Source organism: Melozone crissalis, unplaced genomic scaffold (genome assembly GCF_028551555.1).
Source record: "Melozone crissalis strain CALT ecotype California unplaced genomic scaffold, PUWL_Pcris_2 ptg000029l_1, whole genome shotgun sequence".
NCBI classification, from domain to species: Eukaryota; Metazoa; Chordata; class Aves; order Passeriformes; family Passerellidae; genus Melozone; species Melozone crissalis.
The window spans coordinates 2,037,476-2,053,897 of record NW_026535807.1 but is presented as its reverse complement, the minus strand read 5'-3'; the positions used below and the strand labels follow the sequence as shown (position 1 = coordinate 2,053,897).

Here is a 16,422-nt window from a genome sequence, read left to right as displayed (position 1 = left end):
GCAGGAGCCCTTGTTTTTCTGGAGAACACGGTGCTGAGGGAGGGTGTGGGCGATCTGAAATGTCTTGGGGTTTGCAAGGACAAGGAACAAATTAAGAAGGAGCAAAACAAACAATTTAATGGTGGTGGAGCTGTAGCGCCAGCGAGGAGAGGCTGTGGGCGTGCATCCATCTCATCTCCCTGCACAAGATGATTCCTCACCACAGAAGGTCATAAAAACCTCACTGCTGAGTGCTGGGAGATGGTTCTGCTCCAAGTTGGAAATGCTGGAGCAGCAGGAAATATTTAATGCCTCTGTTTGCAGCAATCAGGGGGCTGTGAGTGCACCCCTTACCTGGGTAAATAAGCACTGAGTTGTCACCTTGGATAAAAAACCAATGGTCAAACCTGGGAAATGAACTCTCAGGGCTGCTGATTATGCTGTGTGGTGTAGACATTCATTACTCAGTGCCTGATTTGGTTTTTTTATCAGTGACCTTTGCTGTTTGGTGCTTTGTAATTGGTTGCAGGTGATGAGAGAGGTTTCTGACCACTCCCAATTTTTGCTTCTGGCAGTGCAATCCCAGCAAGAAAACATTTAATAATGGAGTGATGGGAATGAGGAATGAAGGGGAGCTGGTGGTGCCCTGGCAGGTGTAGCTGGTTGAGTTGTGCTGAACTCTCATGCCAGGATGTGACATTGGGCTCTGCTGCTCTGAAGACAGACTTTGGCCCAGTAGAAAGTGCAGAAATCCAGAAGTTTTACAAGATCCCATCAGTTTTTGTTGAGCTGTGGTGGGATTGTCTCAGAGCATGAGCTTGGGGAGCTCACACAGCCTCAGCTCCTGAGGACAGGGAGTCAAGTTGGGGCTTGTACAGCTTTAGAGCAGCTCCACTGACACCTCATTAAAATTAGGATTGTTACCTAATTTTGGTATTGATTGTTACCTAATTTTGGTATTGATTATTACCTAATGCTATTACCTGCACTTTATGGTGATGGTGACTGAAATGTGGTTATTTCCTTAAGAGAGCTGGTACACCCCATCCCCTTGTGCTGCTTGGAGAATGAAATGAAGATGTTTCATGTGGGTAGGGAAAAGACACAAGCCCAAACTGTGCCTGTGTCAGGATTGTCCCTTTGTGCCACCAAAGCCCGACAGGTTCAGGTGTGTCAGGATTGTCCCTTTGTGCCACCAAAGCCTGGCAGGTCCAGGTGTGTCAGGATTGTCCTGGCAGGTCCAGGTGTGTCAGGATTGTCCCTTTGTGTCACCAAAGCCTGGCAGGTCCAGGTGTGTCAGGATTGTCCCTTTGTGTCACCAAAGCCCGGCAGGTCCAGGTGTGTCAGGATTGTCCCTTTGTGCCACCAAAGCCCGGCAGGTTCAGCTGCAGTAACCTCTGGGGAGGTGATGGGCTCCATGCAGATGAGAGGAGGATCTCTTAATCAGCACTTTGGGGCGACAGAGGCATCACTCAGACAAGGAAAACCAATTTAATTTGTGTCATTACTTTGCATTTCAAGTAGGAAGGTGATGAACACATCATCCCCTCCTGAGTGCGGCTCCTGGAGTTCTCCTGGGCTTTTTCCTGATCTGTGGGCTCTCCACATGAATCCCTGAGGGAAAAGAGCTTTGGGAGGGCATCCTTCAAACAGGAGCTTCTGCCCTGTGCAGTCACTGAATGTTTTTTTACAGTCACAAAAGGTTTTTTTGATGGAGCAGGAAAACCCATTTGAAGCAGTAGAGCCATTTTTAAGGGTTATGCACCTTACAAGTTCAATTGAGGAATCAGCTGGTGAATCCCTTTGACCTGCATGGCTGCAGATTGATAATAAATATAGGCACTACAATTCTTTGGAGAGATTATCAGAGAAATCTCAGTGTTCTGTTCATTTGTGAAGCAAATGACAGCCAACAAATGGAATTGTAAAGCCTGAAAACCCAATAAAAATTTGTAACTCTCAATTCCACTTGATGAGACCAAATAAGAGTTTGAAATATAATTTTTTGCACTGCTTTTAGTTAGAATAAATCACACAAGCTCTGTATTCTGACAGCATTTTGGTGGGGAGTGGAAGCCCTCAGTCCCTGGGAGAGCTGTGCTGGGTTAGGCTGCTGGAGCTTTTCCTCCAGGAGATGGATGACACTTGCAGAATGATTTTGGCTGACTCACTAAACAGTGTTTAATGCACAGGAAATGCCTCTGCACATGGGATTTATATTTCAGCTCCAGAAAACTCTGTCTGCTCCTTTGAGCTCCCACAATCAATCCAGCGCTGAAATGGGCGAGCAGGAGGAAGGGCAGGGGGTGATGCTGATCCAGGTGGTGGAAATTCAGAGTTCACATCCTCTGGCTTTGTTTGGAGAAGCAGCGCAGGCAGGATCGGGGCAGAGCTGGCTGGGCACGGATTTTGTGCTGGGAATGTCCTCTTGGAGCAGGAATAGGGGTGGAACAGAGCAGCTGTCCTCCTGGGGCTGGTGGAAATGAAGAGAAGCAAGAGCAGCTTCAGGTGCACTGGATTGTTTATTAGCATTTATTAATGAGCCCATTGTCCACAGGATTGTGGTTCTTGTGTTCCTTTGAGGAATATTGTGTGGAAGGTTTGGAAGTTCATGTTAGAAAACAGGAGCAGGAAAAGATCTCTACAGTGTACAGGGGCTTGAGATAAAGACAAATCTGCAGTCTGAGGGCTCCTGGAGTGTCTAGTTTGAGACTGGAGGGAAGCAGAGATGCAAAATCTCATAGTTTTATTTAACCGGTTAAAAACAGAATTTGAAGATAGGAAAAGTCATGGTTTGGCAGGTGATGCAAAACAGTGCCAGAGGAGGCTGATTCCATAAACCTAATCCCACAACAGAGCCAGGGATAGGAAAAAAATTAAAATAAAATGAGTTGTTGTGTGCTTGCAGTGAGGAAGGGAGAATTTTGGGGTGAGGAATCCCAGCCTGGTGCTCAGTAATGTCCCAGTCCTGGGCCAGGCTTGGTTTCCTCCCCCAGGGAAACCCCATCATCCCTTCCTTCCCTGCACCCTGGGCTCCAGGTGCTCTGAGGAAGGATGCTTTAGGAATGGCAGGATCTTCAGATGATGCTAGAAATCCTCCAGGTGGGAAATGCCCCTCAGGTTTCTCTGGGAGTGCCGCTTTCAGCCCCCTGCGCACGAGTTTGTGTCAATAGAAACTCAGGGTAATGCATGGATTTCTGCTGGCAGCAGCTGAGAGATCAGCACTTCTGCAGCACTCATCAGTGCTCCCTCTTGCCAGCTCCCAAAGAACTGCCTCCACAAAAAAAGTGGAATTTTTCTGTGCAAATACACAGTATTACTGTGAAATGAATCCTCTCTATTTTTATTTTCTCTCCTTAAGTCGTTTTTTTTCCCCCTCTTGAAGGATGTGCTGTTCCTTTACACGAAATGAGGCTTGCACAAAACTGAGTTTGTTCTTGGGTTTTTTTGGAAGTTACAGCTTCAAGAACGACTGCAGTGGTGGCTGGGGAGCTGCACTAAAAGTGTTGTTGCCTTTTCCTTTGGAGAAAACTTCCTCTCCATGTTCTGAGGGTTTTTTTTTTCAAAGCCTTCTGTTGACAAGGGATGCAGAAAATACTGAACGTGCTAAATTCAGATTTTTAGTGTGCTGTCTTCCATAGTGTCACCCGAGGGAGGGAGCACAGTCTGTGCCCCCCAGTTCCTGTTCCAGGTTGTTTTTCACCTGGGATGAAGGTGTGGGTTTGAATTCCTGGCCAAACCCTCCAGGCTAGGGGAGGTTTCTTTATTATTTAGCAAAATTGCTTGGGCACTGCTGATGTTTGAGGGGAATATAATTGAAAAGCTGTAGGTTTTCCAACCAGTGCTGCTGCTGAGGATAATGTACCATTAATTTAATCACCATCTCCAACACAGAATTTTAAAGGTGGGAAAAGCCCTCTGAGAGGAGCTCAAGCATCAGCCCAGCACTGCCAGGTCACCACCTGAGCACCAGATCTGCAGGTTTTGTCAGGAGTATCTGCAATTCCTGCAGGATGAAATCCTGTGCTGAAAACAGAATATTCTCAATGTGCCTCCTCCCTGGTTTGAGTCAGCATCGCTCTGCCAAGGCAGAGTGTTTCAAGAAATTGTCCATAGAAGTGTTCCTGTTGTTGGAACCTGCAGTTTCTGAGGGGTTTGAGTGGTTGTGTGGTGCTGCCTTGAGCTGCTAAGCAAACAGAATCAGAATTTAGGGGTTTTTTAACCAGTTTCCTGCTCCTTCCAGCCCAAAATGATGAAGTATCCAAAGTGCTGGATGGACAATGAGCTTTGTGCTCCACCCAAGGCGAGCAGCTCCAGCAGGAGAAAGCATCATGAGCTTTGTAGTAACTGCACTGGCTGGGGTGTGGGGGAAGAGAAAAACCAAGATTTCATCCAGTCTCCCACGTCAGCTCCAAAAAAAGCCACCCGAGCTCGGTTCTGCACACAGGCATGACAGGGATGGAGAAACAAAAGCCCAAAGCGTGGTGAGGTGCAGCTCTGGGGGTTGCTGTGCAGGTGTTCTGTGAGACACCTCTTGTGCATGCCCACGGGGTTCAGGGGTGTCTGGGAGCCTGGTGGGCTCCAGATCTCGCTGTACTGAGCAGACCAGGCTTGGCTGAGCCAAAACTGCAGAGTTTTGGGGTTGTTTTTGCTTTGTTTTCAGCAGCCAGGGCTTTGTAGCATCTAAAAATACACAGCGACGTTGGTGGTGGAGCGTTGCTTAACTTGTGCGAGTTGTTCTCCCAAACTTTGCCTGAGTGAAGTGATAAGTTGAACAGTTAGAGTAAACAGAGTAATATTTTGATTGGTACGAAACCTTTCGTTTCTTCTCCACGTCTAATTAGCAAAGCTCTGAATGTCAAATATTTCCCCGCTCTCCGCGGCGCTGTGCTCACTTCGGTGGGCTCCATCTGGCTCTGCCTGCCTCCAGCCTGCTCCTCGTGGAAAAGCTTTCCCAGACCCGGGGCTGGAGCTGCATCCCACCTGTTCTCCGAGCTCAGGAGCTCTTCCCTCCAGGAAATCCAGTCTTGGGGCTTTAGGTGCTCACAGTGACTTTGAGATGTGTTAGAAAGTCTCTTTTCCCAGCCCAGTGGTTGAAGGAGTCAGAGCTCTTCATTTCTCGGTCTCAAGGTTCTTTATTGTATCTTATCTATAAAATTCCTACTCCTGTCCAGTCAAGGTCCACTCAGCAGGACAGTCAGAGGCATTCTGCCTCCCCCAGGGCAGCGTTATCCTTTTATACTAAAACCTATGTGTACAATATTTACAATCACTTCCCAATACCTATCACCTGTGTTAGACAGTGAGCTTCTACTCTAAACCAATGTAAAAGTGCCAACATCACAACAGAAGATGGAGGAATCTGGGTGTGTCCAGCCTTTCTCCTTCTGCCTCTTGCCCCCTGAACCCCTATTCTAAAAGCCCCAAAAATCTATTATTCACCTCATGAAAAACTGATTATTATTCTACTTAAACTTTTGTGGGTTGCAGATCTTCATCTAAGGATAGTAATTTGCTCCATGGGTCATAATCACAGTCACAGGCATCTTGGCCTCTGTGCCAGGGTCTCTGAGCCCCCTGGCAGGGGTCCTGGCAGTCCAGGACTGCCACAGGGATGTCCTGAATTCTGAAAATCCAGGTGGAAAATGGAGCTGTGCCAGCTGCTGGTCCATGAGTGGAGCTCTCAAGCTGGGTCAGGCCAGGTCCCTACTGAAAGCTGCTGGTAGGTGGGAGTGGTGCATCCATGGTGAATGAAGGCAAAACATCCCTTTAGGCTGCCAGGGATGCAATTCCCCAGTACAGAATGGGGTGTAGCAGCTTTTAGATCCATAGAATCCCAGAAGGGTTTGGGTTGGAAGGGATTTTAAATCCCATCCAGTGCCACCCCTGCCATGGCAGGGACACCATGGGCTCCCTGCCCCAGTGTCCAACCTGGCCTTGGGCACCTCCAGGGATCCAGGGGCAGCCCCAGCTGCTCTGGGAATTCCATCCCAGCCCCTGCCCACACTCACAGGGAGGAATTTCTTCTCAATATCTAATTCTCGGGGACTTCAGTAGCAACCCCATTACAGGAGCAGGGCTGTCCTCTGGCTCTGACTTCCTCATATCAAATTGGGATTTAAGCTACAACCCAGGAAATGGGTGCTTATCTTCAGGCAAAATGTCAGTCTTCTTTTTCTGCCTCTCCTATCTGGGATGTGTTGATAGTGTAAAAAAAGCTCATATTTCCTTACAATATATGATTTTTGCTGCATTTCTGGTGCCCACTGAATTCTGGTTTCATAAACATCATCTCCATTTGCCATCTGTTTCTCTGTGTGACCATACCTAGCTACCAAACATGTGAAGCTTTAGGTTTAAATAATGTGTTGAATAAGTTTCCTCTGGTTTTCCTTATTTTTTTCAAATTTTATTAGCATGTGTTTTGGATGATCTAATGGGAAATGGTTCTGCTTCAGCCTCTTTCTGTGGGATTTAGGGTGGTTTGTTGTCAGCTGAGATATCAGTGGAAGAGTTTCAGCCTTTAGTGAAGTCAGGGGTGGAAAAATGAAGGTTTGAGTCCCACATGGACAGGTTGAACCCTAGGGCAGGGCCTGGGGGTTTTGGAGAAGAAACCTCATGAATTGAGGGGAGCTGTGGAATCAAGCAGTGCAAAAGGACCTGAGCAGGTTCCTGCTGTTGTCTCGTGGCACTTTGAAAACAGCAAATAAATAAAACTCATCCGAGACAGCCTCTCTGAGTGCAAAACAAATTGACAATAGCAAGAATTAATTTGGTGTCTTAAAATATCAGCATAACCAACATTCCATTTGATTTTCTTCTTTCAGGTATTGGAAATCTGACTGAAGGCTACATATCATGCCCTGGAGAAGGTAAGAATTGTTTAATCCTAATTCTGATGTGTTGGTGTTAATTTCTCTTTATTCTTAACATCATTGCATTGAATGTCAGAATCTCCTTTGTGTTGTTTGTGTTTTAAAGAATTTGTCCTGGAGTTTCTCTGTGTCCTTGCAGGGGGTTTTGATTGCCCTTTTTTTAAAAGAATTTATAAATCTGCATTTAAGTGTATATGTTGTGTTTATGTAATTCTACATTGGAAGGCTTATGGAAAATGTGGAACAATTTGCTTTCAGCTATTATTGTAAATGGTAAATTATAAATTATATATATTTAACAGTATGTATGGAAGCTATAGAGTGACTCCTTTTCAAAGGGATATTGATATCTTGTTATCAATAATGTTTCAGGGACTTTTTTCTGGTTAGGCTCCTATTGTTCTTGTCAAGAGATTTTCAAAATTGGTGTTTAATTAATCATTGAATGATTGACTCTGCAATTGAATTAGTCAAAAAAACCTGTGGTGTTTCTGAAACTGAAATTTTCTTAATGGCCTCTCAGTTTGAATGTCAAAGGGAATCAATCTTGTTAGTGGAGAGGTGAGTTTTGTTCTACAGACCCTGAAATTATCTGGAGGGGTTTTTTCCAACATGCTTTTAAGTCTGAATGCTTCTCCTTTGAATGTTTCCAAAGGAGAACAAGATGTTTTCAGAGCTTACAATTATTTGAAAAATGAATGTTGTCTTAGTTTTAGATGTTATTGCTGTGTCTGTTCAGAGATACTGCAGATGTTTCCTGACAAAAATATTTAATTTCTTAATTCTTGGGAGTTTCTCCTTAGTTCTGGGGGGTGTTCACAGTGAAAACTGAAGATGGAGATCAAGTAAATACTCTCATTCAGCCTGGCTCTTTTGGAATGGGCTATCTTGGTGTGAGGTTTTCAGAGACAGCATGATAAATCCTGTGATAGATCACTTTCTAGTCTTTCTAGTGGTCTGAAAGGAAAAGCTTATTTCTTAATATAAAAGATAACTTTGAATAATGGACTCCTCATCCCTTTGGACAGTACTCCTAAATTAGCCTCAGAGCTCCTTCCCAGGTGAAATCTCATTTTCAGGTTCCCCACAGTAAAAAGGAGATGCTGATCCCCATTTCATGTGGGAAGTGTTTTCAATCTGCTGATGAAAAGTACTTCTGAAGAGTTAGGCAACCTTGATTAATTGAGCCTGAATAAGAAGTGCAGGATCAAATCTCAGGATATTATTTTTAGGCTGCAGCCTTGTGTTCTGCATTCCAAATCCTTAAATGCCAGTTTGATAGGGAGTGTGGAGGACTGGAGCAGACAGTTCTGGGCACGCTGGTAATGGTTTGCAAATGCTGACACCAGCCCAGCCAGGAGGATGGAAATTGCTTTCTGTTTACAGAGCCTTTAACTCTTGGGTAAACACTCCTCATTAGTAGGATGTGACTGGAATTTGGGTTCAGTGCTTCCATTCTGGGGATGCCTTCTATTTTTCCATCTATTTGTAACCCTGCAGTTCTGTAGTGTGTAACTCCAAACCCCACACTCAGTGTGAGCTGCTGCTTCCCCATTTGGGGCAGACACAACAATTCCTCTCCAGGCCTGGCAATCAAGGACACCTCACTGCCTCAGGGCCAGAGATGGGAACAAAAGTGAGTTGGGGGAGCAAACTTGGGGTCAATGACTTCATTACCTGAAGCTGGAATGGGCAGATTCACCCCCAATATGCAAATGGAGCAAACTGATAAAAGTGTGCAAACCCTGACCCATCATCCATTTTTGGGTGAAGCCCCTGGGGGGCTTTGTCTGCCCTAAATGTACCTGAAGGCCCCTCAATAAATAGAACAGCTTTTTAATCCCTTAATTCTGTCTGGCCTCTGTTTTTAGGTAGCCCAAAAGGCATCAGTGGCACTGGGAGTGAAGGGGTGTTTGAAATAAAAGCTGATGTGGGGAAGCCCTTGGTGAATGTCCCATTAGAAGGTCAGCAGTGCCCTGTGGGGTGTTTGGATCTGGAAATGGCCCCACAAGGAAGAATTTGGTTCTTGTGTGGGGAGTGGGAATAGCAGTGTCACCCAAGCTGCTGAGATACCCCAAAAAGTGAATTTCGTGTGCCCAAGGCCTGCCCCTGCCCCAGCGGCCTTGGGATCCAGGCCTGTGCTCTCAAGGAGCAAGCACAGCACGATTTTTAGGGAAAAGTGGTCACGCACTCTGCTGTACTTGGCAAAATGACACATTTGGGGACTGCAGATTCAGCTTTTATACATATTTCATCTCTGGGGGAGGGCGGGAGTTTCTCTCCCACGCTCCTCAGCAGCACATGAGCCTTGCTGAGTCAAAGCCAGGCCCTGAGGAAGCCAAGTTGGAGTTTTGCTTCTGGTCTTGTGGCTCAAAACTGCCTGTGCTTGACCAAAGTGGCTCCAGGAGAAGGGATTTGAAAGGAAACATTTGTGCTTTGCAGTGGTATAATTATAAAATTCTACTTGATTACCTGTCAAGCTAATTAAAATAGTGACAGGCCAGCAGTCCTCTTAGAGTTTGCAGCATCTGTGCTTTGTATCCCACAACCAGGCTCAGAGTGTAAATTTAATTAGAATTATTACCAGCAGACAATGCACAGTTGTGCTGGAGAAATGGCCTAAAACTGAATGCTCTGAAAAAGGATATTCTGGTGGGCAGAGTCTGGATTTAGGGCATGGTTTGACAAGACTGGGACTGGTTTTGTCCACTGGCAGCTCCCCCTTTGCCTGGTGTGTGACTGTTTGTGTGATTTTGTGTCTGGCAGCTCTTGGCTCAGCTGGAAGGGCTGGGGGTCAGTGTGGGAGAGGATTGCTTGGATGGACACTGAACTGCCTCCAACATGCAATTTTTAGATCCCTCCTTCAAAGACCAGGGTTGTTTGTGATCTCCAGGCATCCTTCTGCTTCCCAGGATCCTGAATTGTCCTCCTTCCCTGGCTCCTCACTGTCAGATGTGTCTGCCACCACATCCTCCTACTCTTCCTAATCCCCTGAAAATCTGCTGTGTCCTTTCTTTTCTTCATTATCTCCTGCTTCCAGCCTGATTCCCTTCTCCTGCTCTTCACCTTCTGTGCCTCTCTGCCATCCCTTTCCTTGGCTGCTTCCTTCTGCCCTTATCACTCGGGTTCCTCGTGCCACCCAAAAACCCCCAAAATTAAAACAAAGTGAGCTGTTTTGAAGTAATTTAATAAATTGAATCACCAAAACTGCCATTTTAGGGTGATTTAAGTTGTGTTTTTAGAGGATGGGCTGGGAGAGAGCATCCTGACTTTGCAGCAGGGTGCAATGGCAGCTTTTTGATACATGCCTGATTGTAATTTCTTATTGCAGAGTCTGCATTTTGCTTGAGATTTGGAGTATTTTTATTTTTTTTAAACTTGAGTAATATTTAAGATGGAGTCCTCATGACTTGACTTTTTACCCTAAGATCATGATAAATACTTGGACAATAGGATAAATTTGAGTTCAGTTAAGTGCCTGGCCAGATCTTTCCCTTGCAAAGAGGTTTTGGAAGCACAGGTAATTACCAGGTGATAGCTCATGGGATGTGCCTCATTCCAGCATTTCAGAGCATTTCCTTTCAGAATAGGTGTGAGAAGTGTTATCTGTGCTCCCTGAGTGCGAGTATGGGGCTGAAATGACACAAAGGAACGTCTGGGAAGGCAACAGGGCTGTTAAATCTGAAATCTGACACAAGGCATACTTTGGCACAAAGCAAGCCTGCCCTTCTGCACTTGTTTGATATTATAAAAGAGATTATTGTGGCCTTACAAGAAGGTTAAGATGTGGTGAAGTTTAATATACTCTGGAAATAGTCCTGCTAAAGCCACTGCAGCTGGTGATTGATGAGGCAGGTTATGATGGGAGCTCTCAATCTTGTGTTTGTGTGTGCAAATTGCCATTTCCCAGCCTTTTCAAGGTTGCTAACTTTATCTTGTGGTGCAGCCCATATTTAAGGATTTCATGTTGAATTAGCCTTTGATTAAGGGCAAAGGAGCTTTGATGATAAAATGCCACTACCAGTGGTTCTGTGGACTGGCTTGGAATAACTTATCAATCACTCCATGGCTGAGAACACGTTGTGGACATGAGGGTCACCCTTTGAGGATTAATTTTTCTCAGATAAACAGCTCATGGCTGTTGGATGATTATGGTCAGAAGCAATTATGGTGGTTTTAAACTGCTCATTACTACAACAAAGAGTCACTGGGCTGAGTTTTGAGCCTCTGCCTAAATAGCTGGGTCAGGATGGGTCAGCCTGGATTCCAAGGTGTTATTGAATGATAGGAGCTGCTGGGAGTTCTGCCACAGCTGGCTCCTGCCAGTTTGTTTTCCTTATTTTTTATTTTTTTTCTCCTATTAACTGAATTTCTGCACCTTTTAGGTTTGTTTTCCCTATTTTTTTTTCCTCCTATTGACTGAATTTCTGCCCCTGTTAGGTGAGTCACTCAAACAGGCAGCTGGCAGGTCAGTGGAGTCCCCTGTAAATGGCAAACATGTATTTTCTAGGTATTCTGAAGAACATTTCACAGCTGGTTTAGGTTCCAGGTGTCACTGCTTGTTTGTGATCCTCTGAGCTCCAGATTTCCATTTTTCTGTCTCCTTTTTTAATTCCTGCAAGGCTGTCATCAGCTCAGCTGAGATTGGATGAGCACAGTGTGACGACTCATGATGCTCCTCATGGCTGGAAAAGTGGTGGAGCCTGAAAGCCAAAGCATGTCTGAGATAAATTCCTATTTAATAGGGGAAAAAAGACCCCCAAACACCAGTGATATGGGCAACTGCTGTCATGAGCACTGCTTGAAAGGGATGAGAAGCTGTCTCATGGAGGGATTAGTGTAGTGAGGAATAAACTGCTGAATCACTGGGAGCAAGGAGGAAATAGAGAGTGGAGAGGCTGTGTGTGGGGGAAAAAAATAAAAATAAAATGGCTGCTGGAATTCAATTAAAATCACAGTGGGATTTGCTGCTGGAGATGGAGCATCAGTCATCCCCGAGCTGGTGGTGGCTGTGCCTCCGGGGGTGCTTGAGTGAGCGTAGAGCTGCTGACAAGTGCTGGAGAGGCAGTGCTGCAGCAGGAGGGCGCCCATCTCCTCCCAGAGTGATGTGTTCCCCCAGCACACCTGGATTGCTGCTCACTCCTCAGCCCCTGACGCTTCTCCATGATTATCCCAGGCCAGAGCTGGAGTTTGTCCTGCACCCTGTGGGGATGCTGCTCGGGCTGTGGGGCTGCAGATCAGCTTGGGGGGGTTATGGTGGTTTTTTCTTTCAATTATTTGGATTATTTAATGATTTTGGTTATTTAAGGATGTGCTTGTGAAGGGCTGAGTGGCTTGAACAGCCTCTGTCGCAGACAACTTTTGTGAAAAATCCTTTCCTTAGGATTTTTTTCTCCAGAGAAGCTGAGAGGCCTCAGGAACAAAATGTAAACAATGGTTATCTGCTGCTGTGGAATGCAACAGATGTATCTGGGATTGGCTCATGTTGGTTTGTTTGTAATTAATGGCCAATCACAGTCAGCTGGCTTGGACTCTGTCTGAGACACAAACCTTTGTTATCGTTCTTTTCTATTCTTAGCTTAGCCAGCCTTCTGATGAGAACCTTTTCTTCTATTCTTTTAGTATAGTTTGAATGTAATATATATAATAAAATAATAAACCAGCCTTCTGAAACATGGAGTCAGATCCTCATCTCTTCCCCAATCCAAGAACCCCTGTGAACACCAGCACAAGGCTCCACTTGTGTCATCAGTGATGTCCACAGTGCAAATCCAAAAAAAACCCCAAAACAGCCCTAAAAGCTGCTCTGTCCCCAAGTGAAGGACACAGAATCAGGCTGGAGGTGGTTGGATTTTATTCAGATGAAATTCACCCATTTCACTGGGTTTTCAGTGAGTCTTTCTTGCTGCAGGTGGGACAGGAGGGATGGCTGTGGCTCTGCCCATTACTGAAATGGCTCCTTTGCCATCAAATCTTGTGTTAATCATTTGAAATGCCTTCAATGTGCCCTCAGCGATTTGAAATAGCATCAATTAACATTTAGGAAATTAATTTCCGACTCCTGGAATATTAAACATTTACTTTACAGATGGAAATGAGGTGTACTGAATGTGCATCTCCCGTGCCCCTTTTAACCCACAGCCTCATAAGGCAAAGAAAAAAAAGTTAAATTGGCAAACACAAAGGTTTGGTTTAGTGCTGGAATTGTGGTACATGGAATTATTGCTGCCAGGTTTGATACTCCACCAGTGGCTTTTAAGTCTTTTACTTTAAAGTCTTTTAATTTAAAACCAGGTTTTAAACCTGGCTCAGGTTCCAGGCCAGGCTGGACAGGGCTTGGAGCAATCTGGGATAGTGCAAGGTGCCAGGGGTGGAACTGGATGAGCTTTAAGGTCCCTCCCAACCCAAAGCACTCCGGGATTCTGTGAGACTGAAAAATGGGGCTAAAAATTAGGAAACCCCAAACTAAAGCAAAGTCTGCATGAAACACCTGATGCTGCCAACCCCTCATGGCTCACCGTGGCACGCTTTGATTTTACTCCTCATTTTTAAAATATTTAATTCCTCAAAATCAACGACTCAAACAGAAACAAAGGTTCTTGAGGAAATGTATAATTCAGATTAATCTTTGTGGATTAAAATATTCAGTCTAATCTTTGCTAGAACTGATTTTGTCACCCTTTTAGTTATAATAAAAATATTATGCATGTGATTGTGCATGAAGGTGTTGGAGTGTGCGTCACTCAAGAAATGTTTCCCTGCTTTCTCTGTCTATGTTGGTGGAAATTTGCATTCCTTGATCCCCTAGAAGTATTTGGCAAATGGATTTATTGTTTCAAAGGATCCATCTGCTAACTGAAGGGAGGAGAAAGAAATATTCCTTAGGGTCAGTTTTGAACTTTTCTTTGAATTTGGATCTTAGTTTCTAAAGTTGTCTTTCTCAAGTTTCACAGTTGTCCCTATTGAGAAGGAAAACAAGATGGTTTCGGTTTGTTTGATTCATTCAAATTTGTCACTGTTCCTGTTTATACCATTTCAAGAACAGCATCTTAATCTCCTTACTTGCAAATACATATTTTGATTTCTTTTAATGCTCTTTTTAAATGATTGATCTGCCTGTACCCTGTTGCAAATTCTGGTGGTTTTTGTTTGATTTGGAAGGGATCTGTGGCGGTGAAGTAGTGCAACTGCCCTGGCTCAAAGTTTTCTAGTAAAAAGTTATTTTAGGCTTTATTGAGTGGCAGCTGTCCTCAATACACCACGTGGCACAAAGAAGGAGCTGGAACCTGACTCACTTTTTGTCTCCAGTCTGTAATTCCTTCTGCTCTTTTCCCACCACTTCAGCTCCCTCACACTTGTAAATCTTTCAGGGGTTATCACCTCAGTCTCACAGCCACTATTTTCATCCCTCCTCACACCAAAACCTCCTGGCCATCAGCTCTTCCCTGTGTGCCTGTTCCCGTGAGATCTGTGCTTCCCTTTGTGCTGCTGACTCACTGCCAGCTCTGAGTGTGCAGAGCTGTGCTGCTGTCCCTAATAATTCATGTATTTCCAGGGTTTAACTGCCCACTATTGGAATTTCCAGAACATGGAGCCATGCAGGCAGTAAACTGCATTTCATGCACTGCTGAAGTTAATGGGAATTTGGAGCAGCTTTTTGGTGCCCTACTTCAAAGCAGTTCAAAGATCTCTTATTTCCTGATTTTCCTCTTAATCTTCGTTCCTCTCATTCCACAAGAATTATCACAACTCTACTGTATCACCTGCTTTGATACAGGAGATCTTATCCTCAGTCCTTGAAGTCTTTTTTCTTCCATAGGAAGCAGACGGAGGAAAAATAATGTTTCATGCTGAACAGATGTGTCCTGATTCTCTTTGTTTTTATTTAGGTTTTGCCACAGTCTGTTATCCTAGAATTAAAACACCTCATCAGAGGATGATGATTAGAGCTACCTCTGTTTTTTCCCCCCTTTAAAATGTCACTAGAGTATCTTTTTCACTTTTTCTTGGTGACTTCTTTGGCAGCCCTGAAGCTACAGTGGGCTGTGCTGTGTTACACCCTGGAACTCGAGCCCCCACTATTGACAATCTCATATTGGTAATTCCTTTTGGCACAGCTACAGGAATATTCTTCTCATAATTTATTTTTATGTATCAAGACCATAAACTGTCTGATCTACAGCTTTCCAGCATTCCCAATGCCTTGGGTGTGCTTGGGGCTGCTCACTCTGATGTCAGTGGTGGAAGATTGGTCAATTAGGGGGAAATTCTCTGTGAGGATGGTGAGGCCCTGGCACAGAGGAAATGTGGCTGCCCCTGGATCCCTGGAAATGTCCAAGGCCAGGTTGGAGCAGCCTGGGACAGTGGAAGGTGTCCCTGCCCATGGCAGGGGTGGGACTGGATGGGATTTAAGGTCCCTTCCAACCCAAACCTTTCTGCAGGTGTTGTACAGATGCTGGTACCTGATGACATTTCACCTGCTGGTTTTATTTTAGTCTCAGCTCCATTTCAAGCCAAGGTGTCAGTGGTTTATTTCAGAGGGTCTCTGGCCATGTTTGTGTTCTGAGTTGTGAACCTGGGCTCTCTCTGAGCAGCTCGGGGCCATGAGGCAGCATCACTACCAACCTCAGGCAGGAGCTGAGCTCTGTCTCTCACAGAGGGCTGCCAGCTCTGGGCTTTGCTGTGGTTTTGGGCTGAGCTCCGCCTCCCTGTGCTGTGCTCTGCAGTCCCAGCTCATTGTGGGGCTCACTGGCTCTGGGCTTTGCTCGGCTATCTGCCCAGGAGCTCTCTCATCTCTGCTGCAGTTCCACCTCTGTCTTCAGAGCTTCCTGCAACTCGCTGCAAATCACAATTGTCTCTGCTGGTTGTGCTGCCTCTGGCCAGGGTCCTGCACTTGGAGTTGTCTTTTGAGACCTTCCCTCCCCTCTCCTCACTCCTCTGTTTACCATCTGCATTTTAGAGATGCTAATACATTCCAAGTATTTTTACAACCCTTTATACCGTTTTTCCAACTTGGTTAATTGCACTAAAGTTGGCTTTCTGCAATAACACAAAGTGCTTGCAGTCTTTTTTGTTCTGTTGCAGCCTGTAGCAGGAAAAATCACCACTTTCCAGATGACTTTCATTTTCCTTCCTAAGCCATTTTTGTGTAATTCTGCATTCCGACACGCTCTCGGCACTAAAGTTCTTTATGCTGTGGTGTATTTTTAACTAATGATGTGTCACTGTACCAGCTTGGCTTTTCTTGTATCTATTCTGTAAACAACTAAAGTTCCTTTTGAGGGGGAGGAGGCGGAGAAGAAGCTGTGCCAGAGAGTTGCAAGTCGTGCTCGTCTCCGTGCGAGCAGAAGAGATCAGACTGGCCTAGGACCAAATTAATTAAATGTTCCATTTAGTGGAAGATGTCAGCGAGGAATAGATAATTCTTCCCATCTGAAGTGCTTGGCTGGAGATGAGGAACATCTCTGTGTGAGCAAGAGGCCTCTGAATGTTACAGAAATGTCAAAGCGGGAGGGAAAGTTCTGAGGCTGAGGAGAATTTCGTCTCCTGGCTGGGTTTGCAGCTCCCA

General features: G+C 45.2%; 1 protein-coding gene across 1 annotated transcript in view; it reads left to right on the top strand.

Moving 5' to 3' along the window:
* Positions 1-16,422, top strand: part of LOC128939891 (contactin-4) — a 268,549-nt gene that overhangs the window by 31,522 nt on the left and 220,605 nt on the right. Inside the window, exon 2 of the mRNA XM_054281113.1 lies at positions 6,807-6,851. The gene's annotated coding sequence lies outside the window, so the exon portion shown is untranslated. The remainder of the gene's footprint in view (positions 1-6,806; positions 6,852-16,422) is intronic.